This window comes from Mixophyes fleayi, chromosome 3 (assembly GCF_038048845.1).
Source record: "Mixophyes fleayi isolate aMixFle1 chromosome 3, aMixFle1.hap1, whole genome shotgun sequence".
Taxonomy (NCBI): domain Eukaryota; kingdom Metazoa; phylum Chordata; class Amphibia; order Anura; family Limnodynastidae; genus Mixophyes; species Mixophyes fleayi.
In genome coordinates, this window is record NC_134404.1 from 146,806,616 (window position 1) to 146,816,723 (window position 10,108).

A 10,108-nucleotide genomic window follows, 5' to 3' on the forward strand; every position below is an offset into this window, starting at 1 on the left:
GCATAATATGATTGGGAGCATTACTGTGTGGCATAATATAATTTGTGGCATAAATTGAACAATGTGACATAAACAGGGCAATCTTAACAACATTATGGGCCCTCAGGCAAAGCAGTGCACCGGGGGCCCCTGCCTACATATATATATATATATATATATATATATATATATGAAATTGTCAGGCATGATAACGTTATCATGCCCGACATTCAGTGCGAGAGCAGCACGGAGGAGGGGAATGGGAAGGGAGCTGGATCGCCACCTGACCTGCCCGAGTGACCTCAAAAGGTAAGTTGTTGTTTTTTGCAAGAACTTTTTATTTTTTGCAGGATTATTTATTCTAATTAAGAGCCCTGCCTACGGGGCCCCTTTGCCATGGGGCCCCTGGGCACCTGCCCATCGTGCCCAGTAGAAAAGATGGCCCTGGGCATAAATTTAACTGGGGCACTACTGTGTGGCTTAATGTGAACGTTTATTTGTTGGTTCCATTAATATTATTAATATATATATAATATAAAATCTCTATATCTAAATGCACAATTGGCACACCTGGGCTTGACTAGATTTTAGCCAACCCCTGATCTGCAGTAAAAGTAATTCCCATGGAGCCAAGGTTGGGGGTGGCACTGTATATTCTCACTAACGGTAGTATTAGTATGCGGATACACAGGTTAATTGTAACTATTATGAGACAAGGTGCCTCTCTGCTTGTATATGTGTTTTGTGTGTGTTTTCAATTTTTGTCTTTCTTTGAAACATTATTTTTTCATATTTGTCTGTTTCATTATAACATCTATACACCTTCCACTACATATGTAGTGTTTTTAGGGCACTGTTCCTGAAACTCAGGACTACTGTTCTGTCTTCCGGGAGGTATGTCACACTTCTTTGAGCAGGCACTACACTTCTGTCGATGGTGTACGCAACAATGCAAGTTTTTTGCTGTAGGGGAGTGGCCTAGTGCTTTTCACACTCACACGCACCCTTTAATCGTGAGAGCCATTGATTTAACATTGTGACTGGTCGGGGAAGGGGGCTAGAGTGTGCTCTCATTATTAGGCTTTCCATATTTAATGTATTTATCCCTTTTTTTAAAAAAAAACCTCTTTATTTAAAGAGGAAACAACAGGAAAAATATAGTCAACATATTGAACATAAAAGTATTAATATACTAGGTGTCTCCTCTGTTTTATACATTTATATAGGTTGGGTAAGGGGGGTTGAGAGGGGGGATGGGAAGAGGAAGAAGGGATGGGAGGTAGAAAGACACAGATACAATTTACAATATTGCTAGCAGAAAAAAAAACAAAAAAACAAGAACATGGAACGCTGCTAGGAAAAACTAAACCACGCCGTTAAATTAGCGAGAAAAAAACGAAATAAATAACAGACATACATTACTCACCAGCAACACGCCGCATCCAACCTAGGGGATCCGGAGGCGGCCCAAGAGCTATATTCCACCTGCGGGAGGGGGAGCCATATTGGACAGACCGCAGCGCCCTTCTAGTGAGTACCACGGAGCCCACACCTTATCAAAGTTATATGATTTATCGTGAAGGTAGCACGTTATACTCTCCATGCTTGCGACATGTCCTATGTAAGACCGTAATTTCTGCATGGACGGAGCATTGGGGTCTTTCCAATGTTTTGCTATTAGGGATTTAGTAGCTGCCAGGATATGGGAGATTAGCTTGTTAGAAGGCGCGCTCTCATCAGGTATAGGGCGAGAGAGAAGGGATGACCAGGGGTCTTTATTTATCTGTTGTTCTGACACAGAATTTATAAGTGTAAGAACCATATTCCAGAAGGGAACTATGCGATGGCAGGTCCACCATATATGCAGCATCGTGCCTCTCTGGCCACATTCCCGCCAGCAGCTCGGAGTGGCCATGGGAAACATTCGAGACAGCCTATCAGGAGTATAGTACCACCTATAGTACACTTTGTAGGCTGTTTCCTTAATTAATGTAGAGATCGAGCTCTTGGCAATCCCCTCCCTGATCTCCTCCCAGCATGAGTCATCTGGAGGAGGTCCCAGGTCATTTTCCCATTCCCGCTCATGTCGGCCTGGCGTATCAAAGGTATATTCTATGAGCCAATTATAGATCCGGGAGATCATCCCTTTAGTAAGAGGGGAATGTAGACACATGTACTCAAAGGAAGTAAGGGTCCGGAGAACGTCCTGGGAAGGCAAAAACATAGCGAAGTGTCGGACCTGGAAGTACTCAAAAAAGAGCGGGCGAAACGGCTCAAAACTGTGGTGAAGCTCCGACATAAAGGCCCAATTTTGATTGACTGCCAAGTCCGAAACCACCCGAATTCCCCCCTTCATCAAATGTTTAAATTGCTGTGTTGAATTGCCGAGAGGGAAGTGTGGGTTGTTCCAGAGAGGGGTCAGAGGTGAGATAAGGGAGGACAATTTATATTTGACCCGACATGAGTCCCAAAGGGACAAACAGAATTTAAGAGATTGAAGGGAGGAGGCCGCTGGTGGTCTATCCACATTAGCCAGGCCCCAGAGTGATGCCATAGAGGGGGCATAGGTTACCGCCACCTGGGTCAGATGGGATGCCAAATAATAAAATTTAATGTCTGGAAAGCCTCTGCCTCCCCGGGCCCTGGGCTTTTTAAGTACTGCCACCGAAATTCTAGGGGGCTTGGCACGCCATATAAACTTTAGGAAGGAGGAATGCAGATCTCTAAATACAGAGTCAGGGACCCTCACCGGAAGAGTCTGAAAAAGATATAGAAGTTTAGGGATCAGGTTCATCTTGATAGCGATGATCCTCCCCAGCCACGATATGATATAGCTCTTCCACATCACTAGGTCCTGTTTGATTTTGGTCAGAAGAGGGGGGAAGTTTTCCCGATATAATCTATCATAAGTCGAGGTGATATAAACTCCGATATACTTAATCTTATTCGCCTGCCAGTGTAGTGCGATACATATCCCTTTTTGAAAACAGGACCCCAACATTCCAGGGTTCAAACAGCAACTGAGCTTAAGACATCAGCAGCAGCAGGTAGTGAATGCTGCAGAACAGGTAGGAGAGAGCTGGACAGTCTGCCAACTGTTCTGATTCTAGTGGGGCAAGACTTTGTCCCGATCTAAGGGGTGGGGCCTAGACTATGCACTCTTTATATACACTGCATTATTTATATACTATACTATGCCGCTAGCTATGCCCTTCATGGGCTGACCACCCCCCCCCCTCTAGTGTCTGGTCTCGCCTCTACGGTGTCTGGCCACACCCCCTATGGTGGGCCCCTACCATTGCAGTCCCCCTGTGGCCCGTCATGTCCCAGTCTAACACTGACGCTTTGTATGTAGTATGTATAGCCACTGATTTTATAAACACAATTTTGAGAAGCTCGATTTTGCACACAAAAAGATAAAAACAAGTTTATAATCTCAATTGGAGTTAATGGAGTCTAAGCTCAAGGCCCATCCAAGAATTTAGATCCACACTACATGGTGATCCAAAAATGTGTGAATTCAAAGCCCTACAGTTTAAGCTGACCCATGGTATAGTAAATTGTGAGGGATACCATTGCACCTTCTAAAGCAAGCCCATCATATGTTTTGCCCCTGTCCTACAAGACCATTCATTTGGCGCTGGTAAAAGCATTAACTCAAATAGATCTTCTATAGATCTTCTGTATTGTGTATATGTACTAAACATGTAACAGCTGTTCCAAAACATCATATTATTACTACGGTCTCATTCTATATTCAGAAATATTTCAGTCATGTCCAAATTGTGCATGCAACAAAGAAAACGGCTTGAAAATCTGATTTATAACAACACTGCTAAATAATCACAGTTAAAGCTTATCTATTTCTGCTCTAAATACTATTACATAGAGCACACTTTCTGTTAACAGCCTGTATTGCATACTTTGCAATTTATGGACCCATAGATAAGTTGAAAACACAGTATTTTAAAGGGTATTAACAGGGACTGAATTTGTATTTCATGTAAATAATCCAGAATATTTTATGTACATACCTCCTACCTGTCTCCATTTAGACAGGATATTTCTGACTGGGAGGACTGTCTGCCACTTGTCCAAACATGATTGTGTCTTACATTGAAACAATATCAAGCAGTCTCCAAATGTTGCAGTGGTGCTCTGGAGACCTGCACTCATGCTCAGAAGAGCAGAGTGGGGCATCGGTACTGGATGAACAGCCCCCCCTCTCTGTCGGACCCCACATGGGCTACTCTAGCGTTAGTTCTGACACTGTATACGCTTGAAAAATACTGTGTACATGTTCGTTTATCATCTTTTATTGTGAGCAAATGTCTAGTAGTCTCTAAACCAATTCTTCACATTAATACAATAGCATATGTACAATGAATCTGTATGTCTGGTAACAGCACTTTTTTTTCATTTGCTTAGTCTGCAAGAGATTACCAGGTTCATAGCCAATGCTGATTACATTCATACACATAGAGCCTTGAGGCATTAGACATGATGCTTTTGTTTTAGCTTTATGTGAATGGTTATGCTTTCTTACAACAGATGTTATTAAAGAAAAATGAACTCCTACAAATCTCTGTGTATGTGTTGGTTTGCAATATGCAGTAATGTATTTTAGTGCGTAGGAAAACAAATAGCCATTTAGTTAAAGGACAAGGACTTAATATGCTAACTTGAGCTTTAAGAGAGTATGATGCTAGCAAATTTAGTTTGTTTCTTAATATTTCAAATACTTATAATTATTTATTTAAACATAAACTAAAAAGGTACTTGCCAAGAAACTTAAATGCACTAAAACATGTTCTATCAATGTATACCCCAGTTTCTTAGATCCAGGTGCCAAGAACTGATAAAACTGCTTTTGAATGGTCCCTATACATCTACATCTTCGATTTTATGCATCTTGTACATGTGTAGAGATGACCAAATCACTTTTAATTCATAACTATTTGGCCTGCTCATCCAAAATGTTTGTTGCAAAGGCAGATCAAACTACTGGTGACATTCATGAAAATATTGGTTCAAACAGAGATGTGCGCTAACCCTTGTGTGTTGGTTTTGGACGTGGTTTTGGTTACAAAACGTCTTTATGTTTTGGTTTTGTTACAGTTTTTGTCCAAAAATCCTGAACGGTTTTAGTTTTGGATCTGGATTTAATTAAAAATTGTGAAAAATAGGTAAAATTATGTGGTCTTGAGCTGCTTTTGCTCTTATATTACTATTTCTTGCATTAACAATCATTTACAGTCATTTACAGTCTATTTTCTAATGATCTCTTCATAACTGTTCAAATTTTCACTAATTTTGGCAAAAGTCTGCAGCGATCTGGTTGGCTAATATTAGTGACAGAGTAGCTGCAAAAATACATGGCAGTTTACTAAAAGATACAATCACAGCACTGGGGTCATGAGTTCAATTCCCGTCCATGGCCTTATCTGTGTGGAGTTTGTATGTTCTCCCTGTGTTTGCGTGGGTTTCCTCCGGGTGCTCCGTGTTCCTCCCACACTCCAAAAACATACTAGTAGGTTAATTGGCTGCTATCAAAATTGACCCTAGTCTCTCCCTGTCTGTCTCCCTCTGTCTATTTGTCTCTCTCTCTGTCTGTTTGTGTGAGTGTGTATCTATATTAGGGAATTTAGACTGTAAGTTCCAATGGGGCAGGGACTGATGTGAGTTCTCTGTACAGCGCTGCGGAATTAGTGGCGCTATATAAATAAATGATGATGATGATGAATCACGATTTTTGCTTTAATTTTCTTTAAATTCAATTCCATATCTCACATTATAAGTCGACGTTTCGATCCTACATTTAGACCTTTGTAAAGACAACCGCATAGAACAATAGAAAAGACAGATATTAAAAAAAAATATGCAATCCCAGATAGTCTTCAGGTGCTGCTCATGATTCATCAAGAGGTGATAGTCTGCATATCAGTGCAAAATATATATGAGACAATGGCTCCCTTGCATTCTATATGAGGCACTGCAAACAATATGCATTCCACCCTGGAACGTATAACCAGAAGTGCCAAACTGAAAGTGCCAAAGCCGGAAGTACCCAAATAGGTTTTCACTATAACAACCAAACTCAGCGTTTTCTAGGTGAGTCACTGGAACACCTTCCTAGCAGGTGTGTATTGCCCATGAGTACCGAAGACATAACGCACCTGCACTATCAAATGCACAAACGGGTGGTATGCGTTCCAGCTTGGAATGCATTAACCAGAAGTGCAATGACACACTTCCTGTATAACAAACGTTTTGGTTCCATAGCTTCCAAGCAATGATGTTTTGCCTGGGTTTCATATGCGATTTTGGGTGAAGTATCAAGTCGTGTTTCTTATCTACTCGGAACCACAAATCTTGGATCTGTTGGATTTCTCCAAATCCAAACTGCTCATCTTTAGGTTCAAATAAATATATGTTCAAGACAAGTATAGGTCACTAAAATGGGGCAATTATTTCACCTAATATCATCAGGGTGAATATGTGTTGCATTGTATGAATATTAATGCATTGCATAACCATTCTGCATGTGATACTTGTTATCTTGCAAAGGGTATAGTAATTGGAGCATATGTATTTGATTTGTATTTGTTCTCCATTTACACACATGCATGCACAAGCAACACATTCTGTCAGGTTTGCACACAAAGAAATGAGTGAGATCCTGCTGTCTCAACGGGTATTGGCCAGACTTACCTAGAGGCGCAAAGTCTAACAAGATGAAAGGTATTCACCAGGGATTCCCGCAAGGGAAGTTCCCAGTGAGACAGATGGGAGAACCGATCTAAGCAGAATACAGAGAGATACAGTTCTGATATCAAATGATGGTAATAGCAATTACCACTTAAGAGTGGAACATAAATACAAGGTTCAATGGAGTACAGAGTATACTGCAGATGATGAGTCACGGCTGTTACACAGGAGAGTAGGAACAGTCAGCGGATTTCAGCAGTGCAGACAGAATACATAGTGAGCGTTGGTCACAGCAAGTACCACTAAGGAGTGGAACATAAATGTAAAGTCCAATGGAATGCCAAGTATACTGCAGATGATGAGCCACAACTATCACCACATGGCTGTGGAAGGGATTAGCAGAGGACTGCGATGCAGGCGAGTAAATAGTAAGAGATGATCACAGCAACAAGCAGTAACGAGTGGGTCAGATGAGCAGAGATCAACAGTATCCAGATATGCAGCAGATGAAGGGCTACAGCTTACCACAGGGATGTGGAAAGAATCAGCAGCAGTCAGCGATGCATGCAAAGCAGTTAACTGCATAGATAATAATGGGAAGAGGCAGCTGAACCAGGCCAGGTGTAGACTCAAAGAACCAGCAATGAATAGGTGAAAAGAGGAGCCTTATAAAGGAGGACTGACCAATGGCAGAACTGACTAAAAACACAGGTGAAATAATCACAGGGGCAAACCGTAGCTGACAGCCTGTACCAAGAAAAGGTTTAAAGTGAGAGTCAGTGTATTGAGGCTCGGGTGGAGATACCCAGGGAGCGGAGTGTGACACATTCATTATAGTAGCAGACATGCAACATTGTAACCGCAGAAACAAGCATGTCGCAAGAGCTTTTACCCTTCAATGGCAATCATTGGTAGAAATACCTGGTAACTATGTGTAGCTATCATGTTAGTATAACATTACTACTTACTACTTAAAATTATGACTTTCTTCTGGTCTACAAACCAAGCATTTTCTGAAAACCCACCTCTGCAGGCTAGCTTATAATATTCCTCAATCACCTTCTTAACCTCACTAGATTAGCCTATTACCACCCGTTACACAGTTCACACAAGACAACAACCCCCTGACAAACATTGCTGTGTGACTGGATCAAATAGCATACTAATCACTTTTGTTTTGTTTGGGTTTTTTTTTGTTTTTGTTTTTACCTTTGCAATTTGGCTGGACCGAAATGCAATAGTTAGACTTAACCTCATGTATCCAGCTCCCATTGCCCCATAGATTGTAAGCTTGCAAGCAGGGCCTTCTCACCTTGTCTGTTTTACCCAGTTTGTCCCCAATAGAAAAGTGCTACGAAATTTGCCGGTGCTATATAAATAAATAAATGATGATTATGATGATGATGATGATGATGAAGATGGGCATAACAATTTTTTGTAGGGTTGACGTTTAAAGATAACCTATCACTTTTGGGGCTGAGGTCGATTAATTGCCTCGTTAGCAAGAGCAGTCTTATCTGAAAATAAAGTTCCCTCTCCTCCCCTGGCGAGTGTCAGGATCTGCCTCGCTTCACCTGCAGCATCGTCAGAATACTGTTTCGGCAGCTCCTGCCTCTGGGATTTATTGGACTTTATTATTGTGCTCATTGACTGTTTATCCCGCAGTACCTATTTTCTACCAGAGGTGCTGCTATTGTGCTTGTTCTTCCTACTACTAGGAGATACCTTGCTGCACTAATTAATCACCAGCACCTGACTATCTCTCTACTTATATCTGCCACTCCCAGTATACCTTGCTGGCCATTGTTGTTTCATTGCCTTCCCTATGGTTTGTTCTCTCTGCTGCTTCTGTGCATTCGGACTTCACATCCTGCTACTACACCACTGCTCCAAATATCTCTCTACCTACCATTCTACCTGCAGATTTCACTGTGCAGGTTCAGCTATATTGAGTTTGTACCATTTATCTGTATTTCCTGAGCAATAAACACCTTTATGTTTCATCACATCCCGGCTCCATAGCTGTGACTTATATTGAAGCATGACAGGGAGAGTATTCAGTAAAAAGAAAGTATAGCAAGCTAATATTTATTGGTCAGCACTCTGTCTTCCCTTGCTCCATGTCAGTGTCCTTGTGTTTCTTACTGGTCTACCCAGTAAGGTGATCAGCATACCAGATGCTGATTAGCACTCAGCATGCTCTCCTGGTCAGATGCTATCCCAAGCAGCATGGCTGCCTTAGAGATTTTATTATCTGGTTAACTAAATAACTTATGTGTCATTGGTGACATGACCTGTCTAGCGTTGCACTAATGCTTTGTCTATGCAGAAAACTCAACTGTACATTTATATTTAATGAGTAACCACTGTATATAAGGAGATACACTTTTAATTAAAATCAAAGTAAGTTAAGAGCCCACCCAGTCAGTGTGCTCTTCATTGGTCTCAACACTCAAGTCTCTTCTTCAGGGTCAGCTAATGTAATAAAATACTTTCTTTCAATAAAAACACATTTATCTTCCATTAACATGCTGCGTTTTGCTGCTTAGAGAACTCATATTACTTCATATTCCTGCTGGTTTAATAACAGGTTAGAATTTAAAGAAATAGAAATGTAGAAAAAAATTAAGTGGCAAGCCATCTGGAAAACTGTGTGGTCAGTACTGAAGCATGCAAGATATTATTTGTTTAATGCTTTCTGACTCTTTCTCCTCAAAGTAAATATATCTACCTCTGAAAACAAGCTACAAGTACACAGCTGTCATAAGGTATTAAAATAAATTTGCAGATATGCAAAAGTGATGATAAAAAGAAAACTAAGTGTACATAATATGTAATCACTTTCTTAAATATCTTGCTCTGTTAAGCAATCTTGACACATGCCAAGCAATTCAAATATAAGAAAATATAATATAATTACTAAAATTATTGTCATATGTTTTACATCAAGAGTGAAGGGTACAAAATTGCTACATTCTAAACAATAGATGGGTTCTCATAGATTAAATTGGTGACAGCTTCTATGGGATCAGAGGTATTGGAATTATTTGTAATAATAAAAGGCACTGAACCAAGATGCCCAATTGTGAAGAGTCACATATGGAATAATTTGTATAACAAACACGTTCCGTGGTGTTGGCAGGAAAAGTGCCCCACTTATACATAAAAAGAATAACTGGATTACAGCTGGGTCTCCTAATAGATATAATATGTGAAACTTTCATCAGTTTAGTCTGCGTGTTAGATGAACATTTGTATAAAGTATAGATAGAAACAATACAAAAACATAGATTTTAACAGCAGTACGTGGGTGGAACTGTGGGAATCAAACTTTTAGATCATTATTTTTAACACTATTGTTTTTAATTAAGTATTAGTTTTTGCTCAGTTTTAGCACAATTCCATTCAAACTATCAGCAGC